This window comes from Mesoplodon densirostris, chromosome 20 (assembly GCF_025265405.1).
Source record: "Mesoplodon densirostris isolate mMesDen1 chromosome 20, mMesDen1 primary haplotype, whole genome shotgun sequence".
NCBI classification, from domain to species: Eukaryota; Metazoa; Chordata; class Mammalia; order Artiodactyla; family Ziphiidae; genus Mesoplodon; species Mesoplodon densirostris.
In genome coordinates, this window is record NC_082680.1 from 32,504,237 (window position 1) to 32,518,943 (window position 14,707).

A 14,707-nucleotide genomic window follows, 5' to 3' on the forward strand; every position below is an offset into this window, starting at 1 on the left:
TGTCCAGGCCTCAGCCCAGAGCCCAGCAATATGCTGAGTTGAGGATACAAAGATGACAACTGAGGGAGAACAAGATAGCTAACATTTGCAGGACAGAGAACCAGAAAGGGGGAGGATGCATATATATATAGAATCCCAGGTATCTGCAGGGTCTGGGGATGGGTATTAATTTGCACATGTTTGAGAACAAACTAATTGGGGAAAGAGCCACCAAAAAATGACAGGTAAAACAATTCCCAGAGCTCCCATGTGGGTGGAAATAGTGCCTGTTTCCAGAAGCCAGAATGGAAAGAGCTTTCAACACTGTCGGCCTTGGGTAGAGTCCTCAGGAGGGTATCATCTTAGTACTGAGGATGAATTTACCCTCTATTGGGGATTAGCAGAGAGATTTGAAGAATAATGGCTGGAATATTCCCAAATTGAATAAAAACTGTAGATCCACAAATTCAAGGGAGTTTAATGAACACCAAGAAGAATAAACAAAATTATAATTTTGTTTATTAACACCAAGGCACATGATAGTAAAGTTACTGAAAATCAATGATAAAGAGAAAAATCTTAACATTTGCCAGATTACAAGAGACACATTACATATAAAGCAACAAAGGTAAGAATTACATTAGACTTATCTTTAGAAACTATACAACCAAGAAGAAAATGAGAAACAATAACTTTAGATTATTGAAAGATTAAAAACTCCATCTGAAATTCCTTAGTCAGCAAAAAAAAAGAATGTCTTTTAGAAATGAGGGCAAAATAACAAGTTTTTCAGACACACAAAAAGCTAAGACAGTTTATCCCTAGCTGACCTAAACTGCCAGAAATGTGGAAACCATTTCTTCAGAAAGAAGAGGAAAGTATATATCCTTTATTAGATGGAAATGTGGGTTTGTAGAAAGGTATTAAGAGTACTGGAAATGAGAAATGTGTGGATAAGCATAATTTTTTAAATTAATCTCCTTTATAAGATGATTGATTTGAAGGCAAATTAAAGACAATGCACATGGAGTTTAAAACTTATGTAGAATGAAGTGGATGGTGGGGTTGTCTAAGGAAATGGGAGTAGCTGTCACAGGGTTTTACACTGCACATACAGTGGTATAATATTTGCAGGTAGACTGGGGTAAGCTAAAGATGCATATTGTAAACTCTAGAGCAACCACTGAAAGGAACAATAATAATAAATCTGAGGTATAGCTAATAGGCCAGTACTAGAAATAAAATGGAGTCACAAAATTACTCAATCCAGAAGACAGGAAAAGAAGAATAAAAGGAACAAAGAACAGATGAGATAAATAGAAAACTATAGCAAAATGATAGATTTAAACTCAACCATATTGGCAATTATATTAAATATATATGGTATAAACATCCAAATAAAAGGTACAGATTATCAGATTGAATAAAAGCATGAGCCAAATATGTAGTGTCTATAAGGAACAAATTTTAAATGAAAAGACACAGATAAGTTACTATTAAAAGAATGAGAAAAGATACACCATGCAAACACTAATCAAGAGAATGCTGGAATGGCTGTATTAATATAAAAAAAAAGGTAGATTGTAGATCAGGGAATATTACCGGGAATAAAAGTGGATATTTTAGAATGATAAAAGAGTCAATTCATCAAAAGGACTTAACAATCATAAATGTATATAGAACTAATAACAGACCTTCAAAATACTGAAGCAAAAACTGATAGAAATGAAGAGAAATAGACAAATCTACAATTACAGTTAAAATTTCAACACTCCTGTATCAATAATTGATTAAAAAATCAGTAGAAAGAGAATGAGTAATGATATAGAATATGTGAAGAACATTGTCCACTGAGATTTATAAAACATTGTACCCGACAACAGAAGAATCCACATTTTCTGCTAGTGCACACAAAATATTCACCAAAATAGACTATATTCTGGATCATGAAACAAATTTTAATATATTCAAGAAGATTGAAATTATACACACTGTGATCTCTGACAAAAAATGAAATTAAGCTGATATTAATTACAGAAATGTATCTGGAAAATCAGGAAATGTTTGCAAAGCAAGGAACACGTGGGTCAAAGAAGAAATTACAAGAGAACTTAGAAAGTGTTTTATTGAATGAAAATGAAGCATATCAAAATATGTAGAGGCTAGCTAAATCAGTGCTTAGAGGGACATTTAGAGCACTAAACAGTTATATTAGAAGAGTGGGAACAAATCAATGAAGCATCTACATTAAGAAATTAAAAAAAGAAAAGCAAACAAAAACCCCATAGTAAATAGAGGGAGGAAATAATAAAGAGTTGCAATCAATGAAATGAAAAGCAGGAAAGCAAAAGAGAAAAATCAATGAAACTAAAAGATGGTTTGTTGAAAAGATTTTAAAAATCAATTAAATTCTAAGGAGACTGACCAGGAAAACAAAAAGAGAAAACATGAATTAACAATATAAAGAATGAAAAGAGAGACATAACCTTAGATACTACACACATTAAAAGAATAAGGAATAATATGAACAACCTTATGCCAAAACATTTGACAACTTAGATTAATGTCATTCCTTGAATGACAATCTACTAAAGGATATACCAGAAGAAATAGATAATTTGAATAATCCTACATCTATTAAAGGGATGGAATTTATAAACCTTCCACAAAGATACTTCAGGGATATATGGTCTCACTGGTAAGTTCTACCAAACATTTAATAAATAAATAAAACCAATTCTCCATAAATTCTTCCAGAAAATTGAAGGGGAGAGAATATTTCCCAACTTATTTTCTGAGGTCAGCATTACTCTGATTGCAGCACCAGACAAAGGCGTTACTAGAAAAGGAGTATCCTTCATGAATGTGGAAGCACAGATGCAAAATTCTTTCAAAATTTTTAGCAAATTGAATATGACTGTATATAAAACAGATAATATATCATGGCCAACTGGGTTTATCCAGGAATGCAAGGCTGGTTTAACATTTGAAAATCAGTTGAGGTAATTCACCATCCTAGAAGACTAAAAAACAAAAAATCATATGATCATCACAACAGATACAGAAAAAGCATTTGACAAAATCCAACATCTATTCCACACAGAAATCTCTCAGCAAATTAGGGATAGAAGGGAATCTTTTCTCCCCCGATGAAGAGTATTTTTAAAAATGTAAAACTAGCATGATATTTAATGATAAAAGACCAATACTTTCCTTCGGAGACATGATCAAGGCAAAGATGCCTGCTGTCACCACATCTATTCAACATTATGCTCTAGATTCTAGCCAGATCAGTAAGACAGGAAAATGAAAGGGCATTTAGATTGGAAAGAAAGAAATTAAACTTTTATTCATAGATGACATGATTGTCTATCTAGAAAATCATACAGAATCTACAAACAACTGCTAAAATTAATGTTTTTCAAGGTTGCAGCACGTAAGATCAACATACAAAAAGCAAGTGTTAATGATCTGATTTCAAAATGGGCAAAGGATTTGAAGTGACTTTTCTCCAGAGAGGATATACAAATGGTCAATAAGTGCATCAAAAGATGCTCAACATCACTAATCATTAGGGAAATGCAAAATCAAAACCACAATGAAATACCACCTCACACCCATTAGGGTGTCTACTATAAAAAATAACAAACAACAGAAAATAACAATGTCGATGAAGATGTGGAGAAATTGGAACACTTGTGTGTTGTTCAAAATGTAAAATGTTGCAACCACTGTGGAAAATAGCATGGTTGTTCCTCCAGAAATTAGAAATAGAAATACCATGTGATCTAACAATTTCACATCTGGGTGTATATCTAAAAGAATTCAAAGCAAGTTCTTGAAGAGATAGTTGCACATTCGTGTTCATAGCAGCATTATTCACAGTAGCTAAGAGGTAGAAGCAACCCAAATGTCCATTGATGGATGAATGGATAAATGAAATATGGTCTATACTTACAATGGAATATTATTCACCTTTGAAAAGGAAGGAAATTCTGACTTCTGCTACAGCATGGAAGAACCTTGAGAATATTATGTGAAGCAAAATAAGCCAGTCACAAAAAGACAAAAATTGTATGATACCACTTATAATGAAGTCCTAGAGTAGCCAAGCGTATAGAGACATAAAGTAGAATGGTGGTTTCCAGGAGATAGCGGGAAGGGGAAATGGGAAGTTATTATTTAATAAGGAGAGTTTCAGTCTTGTGCTGGAGATGGATGGTAATGATGGTTGCACAATAACATAATGGATGTACTTAACACCACTGAACTGTACATTAAAAATGGTTAAGATGGGGAATTCCCTAGTGGTCCAGTGGTTAGGACTCCATGCTTCCATTGCTGGGGGCCCGGGTTCGATCCCTTGTCAGGGAACTAATATCTCACAAGCTGTGCAGCATGGCCAAAGGAAAAAAAAAAAAGGTTGGTGAATTTTATGTTATGTGTATTTTACCAGAGTTAAAAAATAAATTGTGTATGTCCCACTGTGGCACAGTGGTTGAGAGTCCACCTGCCAATACAGGGGACATGGGTTCATGCCCCAGTACGGGAAGATCCCACATGCTGCGGAGTGGCTAGGCCCGTGAGCCATGGCCGCTGAGACTGTGCGTCCGGAGCCTGTGCTCCGCAATGGGAGAGGCCACAACAGTGAGAGGCCTGCGTACTGGGAAAAAAAAAAAATTGTATTTCTATATACCAGCAACAAACAATTGGAGCTGAAAATGTAAAAAAACAATATATTTTATAATCACATCAAAAATATGAAATATTTAGGGGTTAATCTGACAAATAATGTGCAAGATATGTTTATTGAGTACAAAATATTGCTGAGAATGTTCAAGAAGGCCTAAGAAAATGGAAAGATATACCTTCTTCTGGATTGGAAAACTCAATATTGTTAAGATGTCAATTATCACCACATTGATTTATAGATTCATTGCACTCGCAATCATAATCCCAGCAGGATTCACTTCTAGAAACTGACAAGCAGATCCTAAAATTCTTTTGGAAATACAAAAGATGTAGAAGTGCCATGCAACTTTGAAAATGAACAAAGTTGAAGGAGTTTTTACTGCCTGTCTTTACGACTTTCTAAGTTTTCTCATGCAGGGCACATCAGTAGTAATAGCGGCCATACTGTCACATAGGTCTGTTGAGAGTTTAAAGTTGCTATAGGTATAGCACTAAAATAGTCTGCATTATATAATAAGCGCAATTTTTAGTACTGTTATTATTGTGGTAGCTTAATGTGCATTTCCCTGGTTACTAGTGAGATCGACCTTTTTTTATACATTTATTGGCCATTTCAGCTTTCTTTTCTGTGAAGTTCTTGTTCTAATCTTTTGCCTATTTTTCTATTGCATTGCTTGCATCTTTCTTAATTCTTTATATTTTCCAGGTCCTGATACATGTCAGTTATATATGTTGTATATTATTTCCCCTAGTTTTTAGCTTGTCATTTCACTTTTCTTAGTGGTGTCTCTTGGTGAACAAAAGCTCCTATTATTAATTTACATAAATGTGTCAATCCTTTCTTTTTATCATTTGTGTGGTGATAGTTTGTACCCTTGTCTTGCTTCTAATCTTGCAAAAGAAATGCTTTCAAACTGAGGGTGATATTTGCTATAGTTTTTGAGGATGCTCTTAATAAGAATGAGGAACTTACCTTCTATTTCCACATTGCTAAGAGTTTTTAACATTACCAAATACTGAATTTTGTCAAATGCTTTTCCTGCAACTAATGACATGATTGTTAATTTTCTCCTTTAACCTCTGAAGGCAATGAGGGGCAATGATTATTTTTCTAATGTTAAATCCATTTTGCATCCTGGACAGATCCAACCTGGTCATGATATATTATATTTTAAAAATAGCAGGATTTACATGCATAGGTAAATTTTTTAGGATTTGTGTGATTATGTCCCTGAGTGAATCTTGTCTATAATTTTACTGTCTTGAATTATTCTTTCTTATTTTGTTATCAGAGTTATGCTTGCCTCATGAAATGAGAAAGGAGAGTTCTTTCTTTTTCTATTCTCTAGATAGTTTTTTTAAGATCTTTATTTATTTATTTATTTATTTATTTATTTTGGCTGCTCCGGGTCTTAGTTATGGCATGCAGGGTCTTCGTTGTGGCATGCGGACTCTTAGTTGCCACATGCATGCAGGATCTAGTTCCCTGACCAAGGATCGAACGCAGGCCTTCTGCACTGAGAGCACAGAGTCTTACCCACTGGTCCACCAGGGAAGTCCCTCCTGATAGTTTTATAAAGTAAAATTATTTGTTCTTTAAATATTTGGAAAAATTCACCAGTAAAACCATCCAGACCTAGTGTTTTCCCTGTGGGAAAATGTTTGCATACTGATACAATTTCTTATAATGGTTGTAAAATAATTATGGTTTCCCATCTTCTTTAATCAGTTTTGATAACATATTTTTCTAAGAATTTGTCTATTTCATTTTCATTTGCAGGAAGTTGTTTATAGTATCCTTTAATATCCATGTAATTTCTGTAGTATCTGTAATTATGTTTTCTTTACTATTCTTACTATTGTTTATTTTTGCCTTCTCATCTTTTTTTCCTTGAACATTATTGGCAGAAAATGCTATAAACCTTTTCAAAGAAACAGCTTCTGGATTTGTTGATCTCTATTTGTGTTTATTTTTTAATTTCCTTAATTTTCATCTTTATCAATATTTCTTTTCTTCTATTTACTTTAGATTTATTCTTTTGTTTTTTATCTAACTTCTTGAGGGGATACTTAGCACATTTACCTTTTCTTTTCTAATATAAGAATTTAACACTGCTAAACAATGGTATGTGGTATTTTTATCATTTTCAAGATCAAAATATTTTTCTGAGTTACGTAATATTGTATTTGTTAATTTTCAAATATAGGGAACTTTTCTAGTTATCTTTTTATTGTTCATTCTAAGCTATGGTTAAATAACATAATTTGCATGATATTAATCCTTTGAAAATTTGTTAAGAATTGTTTTATGGCCTAGTGCATATGATCAATTTCATAAGTATTTCACCGTGCTTGAAAAAAAAAGTGATACTGGAAAACAGTACTCTATATATGGCTATTGGATCAAGCTTCTTAACTGTGTTGTTTAAATCTTCTATTACCTTATGTTGTTTTTCTCCTGCTTGATTTATCCATTATTAAGAGTAACATAAAATTCTCTACAATGATGATGGATTTGCCTATTTTCCCTTGAAATTCTCTCCAAGTTTAAAAATACAAGTGTGTTTTGAGGCTATGTTATTAGGTTCACATACACATAATTGTGATATCATTCTTGGGAAGTGAACTTTTTTATTATTATACTGTGGTAAATAATCTCCAGAAGTATTTTTTGCCTTAAAGTTTATTTGGTCTGATGCTAGCTTTCATTTGGTTGGTATTTGCCTGATATATCTTTTTCTACTCTTTTCCTTCAACTCTCTGTATGCTTATGTCTTAAAAATGTCTCTTGTAAGCCAACTAATATCCTGACTTTAAAAAACATAGTTTAGGGCTCTCCTGGTGGCACAGTGGTTAAGAATCCACCTGCCAGTGTAGGGGACAGGGATTCAAGCCCTGGTCCGGGGAGATCCCACATGCCGCGGAGCGACTAAGCTCGTGCGCCACAACTGCTGAGCCTGCACTCTAGAGCCCGCGAGCCACAACTACTGAAGGCCGCACACCTAGAGCCTGTGGTCCGCAACAAGAGAAGCCACTGCAATGAGAAGCCCGTGCACCGCAAGGAAGAGTAGCCCCTGCTCGCCGCAACTAGAGAAAGCCTGCACGCAGCAACGAAGACCCAACACAGCCAAAAATAAAATAAAAATAAATAAAAAACAAATAAATTTATAAAACCATAGTTTAATATTTTTTCTTTAACTAGAGCACTTTGTCTATTTATTTTTTATTTGTATTTACTTCTACTATTTTATTTTGTGGTTTTTAGTTATCCTATCTTTTCTATATTTATTTGTAGTTACTTTCTTGCCTTATTTTGAATTTTTAAAGATCTTTTAAAAATTGACTGAAGTGGATGATAAATATCCTTCTTTTAGTTGTAATGCCAGACATTTTAATACGTATACTTGTCAAAGTCTAAAGTTATTATTTCTATCATCTTGTTGAATGGCACAAGAATCCTAGAACAGTTAAACTGTGATACCCCGTTCTTAGTATACTTGGTATTTTTTTCATGTGTATTGTCTCTTTTTTTAAGTCCTCAAAATATTATTGTTTACATGGTTTTTTTAATATTTATTTTAATTAATTAATTAATTTTTAAAAAAAATTTATTTCATTTATTTTATTTTTGGCTGCATTGGGTCTTCGTTGCTGCGTGCCAGCTTTCTCTAGTTTCAGCGAGCAGGGTCTACTCTTCGTTGTGGTGCACAGGCTTCTCATTGTGGTGGCTTCTCTTGTTGCAGAGCATGGGCTCTAGGCATGTGGGCTTCAGTAGTTGTGGCTCGTGGGCTCCAGAGCACAGGCTGAGTAGTTGTGGCTCACGGCCTTAGCTGCTCCGCGGCATGTGGGATCTCCCCGGACCAAGGCTTGAACCTGTGTCACCTGCATTGGCAGGCAGATTCTTAACCACTGCACCACCAGGAAAGCCCGTATTTATTATTTATTTATTAATTTTTGGCTGCGCCAGGTCTTAGTTGCGGCACTCGGGATCTTCGTTGCAGCATGCAGGCTTCTTGGCTGCAGCATGCATGCGAGATCTAGTTCCCTGACCAGGGATCGAACCTGGACCACCTGCATTGGGAGCGTGGAGGCTTACCCACTGGACCTCCAGGGAAGTCCCTATAGTTTATATAGTTGACGTTTGTTTCCAATTACCAAATACTTACAATTTCTCTGCTCATCGCTCCTTCTTGAATCTCAGACCTTCCGTGCAGAATCATTTCACTCTGCTTGAAATATATTCTCTAAAATTATCTTTAGTGAAGATCTTTCGGCCAAGGTATTATCCTTTTTTTCTTTTTACTTTAAAATAATTTCCATACTTTTATTTTGAAATAATTCTCATTTACAGAAGAGTTGAAATGATAGTCCAGAAAGTTCCACCATAACCTTCACCCAGCTTTTGGGAAGAACATCACAGAGATGGTGTGTTCCTCTCCTGGCATCACATCAGAGGCTGCCTTATATTAATGTGATGCATTTCTGCTGATGTTACCCTTGATGGCTTAGTTTAGGGGTTTTCTTGTCTGTAAAGTTACAATTGTTCTGTTATCTACCCTGTTGTTAGAAGCCAGTCACCGCGATCCTGCCTGCATCGCGGGAAGGGAAGCTTCACCTCCTGGAGAGGGATTGAAGAACCACCAAGCATTCAAGCAATGACTTGCCCTCCAAAGGAGGAATGTGTGGTGGCAAGGGCACCCCTCCAAACTGCAAATTGTGCTGTAAATTGTACCTGTCGCTCTCACACGGCAACCTTCCTTGGCTCCCGATCACCCATGGAAGAAAGGCCATGCTTCTCAGTGAGACCTGCAGAGTTCACCTGCTGAGCTCATTTTCTTGTCCTCCCCATCCTCTGCCTTCCTGAATTACTTGTAACACATCAGATATGCTGTGTTTTCTCCTATCTACATGAGTCCACATATGCAGTTCCATTCTGGCTGGAAGGTTCTCTTCTTGTTTGTCTCTCTGAGGCTGCGGGCAATTACACTGTTGATCCCCCTGTTGCTAACAGGCCATCCTACCATTCTATGTGGGCAGCTAGCTGCCTGCTGTTGGGTGATTGAATACATGGTAAGATCAGCGAGTCCTGAGAAGATAAACCCTTCTTCTTTCAGTGTGGATTGATTTTCTAGGTTAGAAGTAATATTATTTGGGTGTATATGACAGTATAGTGTCCTGTAAGCCCCCAGATGATGGTGCTAGAAGGACAACAAAGAAAACAAATCCAAATTCAGAAAAAGTATACATCCTTGTGCGGGTGGATTCCTGCCCACTTTGTAACTGAGGAGGTCCCGTGGTACGTAATCGACCTACTACCATGTGACATCTGTTTCCCCTGGGAGGTGGTACCATAGTAAGGGCACAGGATTGTTGCTGCTGGCATGTCGGGCACTCAGCAATGGCAGTTAGCCTATGATTCACAAGGCTGGCTCTGGTGAGGGCAAGTCCAGATTGACGAGGTTTTGCACAGCTTCTTTCTTGACACCATTACCACTTTATTTACAGGCAAGCACTGAAATGGTCAGACAAGGAGGTTGACCGGCATCTGCAAAGTGAGTTGTCTTGCCAAACTGATTATGCTGAGCCTTCTCCGCAGCGGAGGACTCTTGGTGGACAGTTACCTGTGCACAAATTAGTCGCACACTCTTGGCCCAAAGCTCCTCACTACCAGTCTCCCCATTGTGGTCATTCCAAGTCACTGGTCATCCAGTCAAGGCACTAGCCTTTGCCCAGGAATCGATGTAGTTTCTTAGTTCAGGCTAATCTCTTCTTCTGGATGTAGAGGACAAGGAGATGTGTTGCTTAATGTTCATCCCACTGGGAGGATTTTTCTGCTTCCCTGTCCTTCAGGACAACTTCTGAGAGGGGCTACATCACAAGCAGCATCTCTAAATCAGGCTCAAGATAGTTTCTCCTCAGTCAATGACACATTAGTGTCCACAGTCAAACAGGGGCCAGAGTGTAGCATGAGCAGACACACAGCAAATATGATCCATCTGCTCTTTTTTTTCCTAATTAATTAATTAACTAATTTGGCTGCACCAGATCTTAGTTGCGGCATGCGGGATCTTCATCGTGGCGTGCAGGATCTTTAGTTGCGGCATGCGGGATCTTTAGTTGCGGCATGTGGGATCTAGTTCCCAGACCAGGGAATCGAACCCAGGCCCCCTGCATTGGGAACGTGGAGTCTTAACCACTGGACCACCAGGGAAGTCCCAATCCATCTGCTCTTGAAACAGTTATCTTTCAGGACCTGTTCAGGCATAGTCCTAATTGGACATATTTATTCCTTTTTTTGATGTAGCACCTCTGGGCAAGAGTAGTATAACAGCTAATTGGACCAGCTAACGCCTGGCCCACGTAAGGCAGCATAGGTTACATGGTGTCTGACGGCCCAGTTGCAAGTCAAAAGCTGTTTCTTTTTCTTTCTTTTAAAAAAAATCTTTAAAAATTTTATGATAATAATAATAAAATAAAAAATACAAGAGCTCTTTCTTAAAAAAACAAACAAACAAAAAAACACCTCGCCTCCTCTAAGAACCTGAGACATTTCCTGCGAGCTTGCACATCACTTGTTACTGGGGCTCTGTAACCTCCTGATCTGCCCCAAACACACTGATGAAAAAAGGCTGAGGGTGGGGGAAATCACCAGCCACACATATCTGGTCCTCGTCCAGGTGTAGTTAGAGACCTCCCTGCAGGCCGGGATGATTCTAGCATTCAAGGTCCTTCATGATCTGGCATTGTCTGTTTCTAGAAATTCATCTCCTGAACTCTGTTACATTCATCCTTCCTCCAACTTTTAACCACTTAAAAACGGATCTTAGGGACTTCCCTGGCGGTCCAGTGGTTAAGACTCTGCGCTTCCACTGCGTGGGGGGTGGGTTTGATCCTTGGTCAGGGAACTAAGATCCCGCATGCCACTCGCGTTGTAGCCAAAAATTTTTTTTTAAATAAAATAAAATAAACCTGGATTTTAGAAGGACCATTGCAATTCCTTCAGGAAAAAACTGTTTTAAGTTAGTCTGCCAATGTCTATAAATCCTTGATTAAGGGCTTCCCTGGTGGCGCAGTGGTTGAGAATCTGCCTGCTAATGCAGGGGACACGGGTTCGAGCCCTGGTCTGGGAGGATCCCACATGCCACGGAGCAGCTGGGCCCGTGAGCCACAGCTACTGAGCCTGTGCATCTGGAGCCTGTGCTCCGCAACAAGAGAGGCCGCAATAGTGAGAGGCCCGTGCACTGCGATGAAGAGTGGCCTCCGCTTGCCACAACTAGAGAAAGCCCTCGCACAGAAACGAAGACCCAACACAGCAAAAATAATAATAAATTAATTAATAAACTCCTACCCCCAACATCAAAAAAAAATTTCCATCAGGCAGGACAATCACATACTTTGAAAAAAGAATCCTTGATTAAGGAAAAGGAAGTTCTGAGCAAAATGCCAGTGATTTTGCTTACTGTCTTTTGAAAGAAATTTTTGTTTTGAAATATAACAAACATGAAGCTATAATACACAGATAAATAATATAAAACACTTGTACCATTTACAGAATAATGATATGGTGAACATCTACATACACATCTCTCCCTCTGTCTCTCTTTCTCACTCACAGACACACACACACCTAAACACACTCAGGGTAATAAATAGAATATTTACTGGTACCTTTAATATTTTTCCTCCATTTCCCCCTCCCCAACTTCCAAGTAACCACTATTCTGTGTTAATAGTTTCCTTGCTTTTTTTTTTTTTTACAGTTTTCCACCTATGTTTGTATTCCTAAACAAACAATACATTGTTTTGAAAAACTGAGTATCAGATAGAAACCTAGTTGTGTAAAGGAAGGGCCACTGTGACCGGGGAGTCAGTGGGTAAGGTAAGGTCATGGGTGAGTGAGGCCAAGAATCACAGGGCACACCACGGTCAGGACAGCAGGCGGGGTTGGAGTATGTATGGACCAGGTATTGGATGCACAGCAGAAATCTGTCAGAGAGAGTGGGTTGCCCTGTATTTTCAGCTTCTATGTTTATGACCCACCTCTAGTGCTCATGAATAAATGAAAGCGACCACTTATGTGGAGTGAACTAACATTCTGGGCATAAAGAGAAGAGTGGGCATTCATAACCATATGGTTAAGCTAAGTCAAGTTTACATAAGAATCAGTGCCAGGCTCACTCTGTCCTCAAAAAGATGGTACAATGGCATTAGAGATCTTGGAAATTATGATCTTCAGTATACTGGTCTTTTGGGTACATTGGATAGCTTGCCCTCACATCCAGGGTGTTGCTGTGATCCTAGTACTTCTTTCATGGTACTTCATGGGATTCCCTTTACCCCTCTCCTATGTGGAATCTTCTTTTTCCTCATATCTTATCTGGTTCTCAGCTAAATCTTTTTTTTTTTTTCCTGCTTGAGAGCTTCTTGAGGAAAGAGTGCATGGGAGGCAAATTTGGAGGGATTTTGAAAGTCTAAAAATATTTTAAATCTATCTTCATACATACATAATAAATGAGCTGGGTATAAAATAAAATTATGCAAGAAAATAATTTTCTTTCAGAATCTTGAAGGCAATGCTCTGTAGTCTTTTTACTTCCAGAGTTTCTAAAGGAAAGTCAAAAACATTCATATTCCAAATTCTACCCTCTCTTTTCTAAAAACCAGCCCTCCCACCACCATCTCTAGAAGATTGTAGAATCTTCTCTTTGTTCCCAGTGTTCTGAAATTTCACAGTGAGGTACCTTAGTGTAAGTCTTTTTAATCAATTGTGCCAGACTCTACACCCCTGCCAAACTCTATACCACTGGGCAATTGCTCCTCACCTACCAATGACAGAAAAATTCAGGTTTCTAGATTTGTGAAATTCACTCAACAGGGCTTTTGATCAAACAACTTGTTCTTCAGCTCTGAGATTTTTTTCTTAAATTACTTTAATTGCTGATTTCTGCCTCTCCATTTTCTCTCTTTCTGGACTTCCTATTACTTAGGTTTTGGACTCACTGGACAGATCCTCTTACCTTCTCACCTATTCTCTCTAATCTTCTATCTCTTTGTCTTTTTTCTCCACTTTTGCGGAAATTTCCAAAACTGTTTTTCCAAGGAGCTCCTCATTTCTGCTAACATGTATTTAATTTCTAAGGGCTGTGTTTTTCTTCTCCTAGTGTTCCTTGTCATAGGATCCTCTTCTTATGTCATGAATGTGACACTATCTTATCTCTCTGAGGATGTGAATAATAGTCCCCCCAGCCCCTGCCCATGTTTTTTCTCCTTCTGTGCTCTCTGATTCTCTAACTTGGACTTTTTTTTTTCTGTTTGATTTTGTATCTTGCCTCTTTTGCTCAGGATTAAATTCCGATTACTAATCCCCAGCCAGAATACTCCAAAAGTGATGTATCCTTCTCAGGGTAACATCTCTGGAGGTATGTGAATTCCACTTATCCCTCACTGATGAAGTTCATTTTTTAAAACAACTTTATTGAGATATAATTCACATACTATAAAATTCACCCATTTAAAGTATACAATTCAATAACCACAGAAATCACAATTTAAAAAGTGTATAATTCAATGGCTTTTACTATGTCCACAGGGTTTTGTGATTTCCACCACAGTCTAATTTTAGAACATTTTCATCCCCCTTAAAAATAACATACCCAGGGCCTCCCTGGTGGCGCAAGTGGTTGAGAGTCCGCCTGCCGATGCAGGGGATACGGGTTCGTGCCCCGGTCTGGGAGGATCCCATATGCCGCGGAGCGGCTGGGCCCGTGAGCCATGGCCGCTGAGCCTGCGCGTCCGGAGCCTGCGCGTCCGGAGCCTGTGCTCCGCAACGGGGGAGGCCACAACAGTGAGAGGCCCGCATACCGCAAAAAAAAAAAAAAAAAAAAAATAACATACCCATTAGCTGTGACCTCTCATCTCCTTCCCACCCCCCACCCCACGTCCACTTCACCAACAGCCCTAATAACTACTAATCGACTTTGTAGATTTGCCTGTTCTTGACATTTCATATAAATGGAAGCATACACTATGTGGTCTT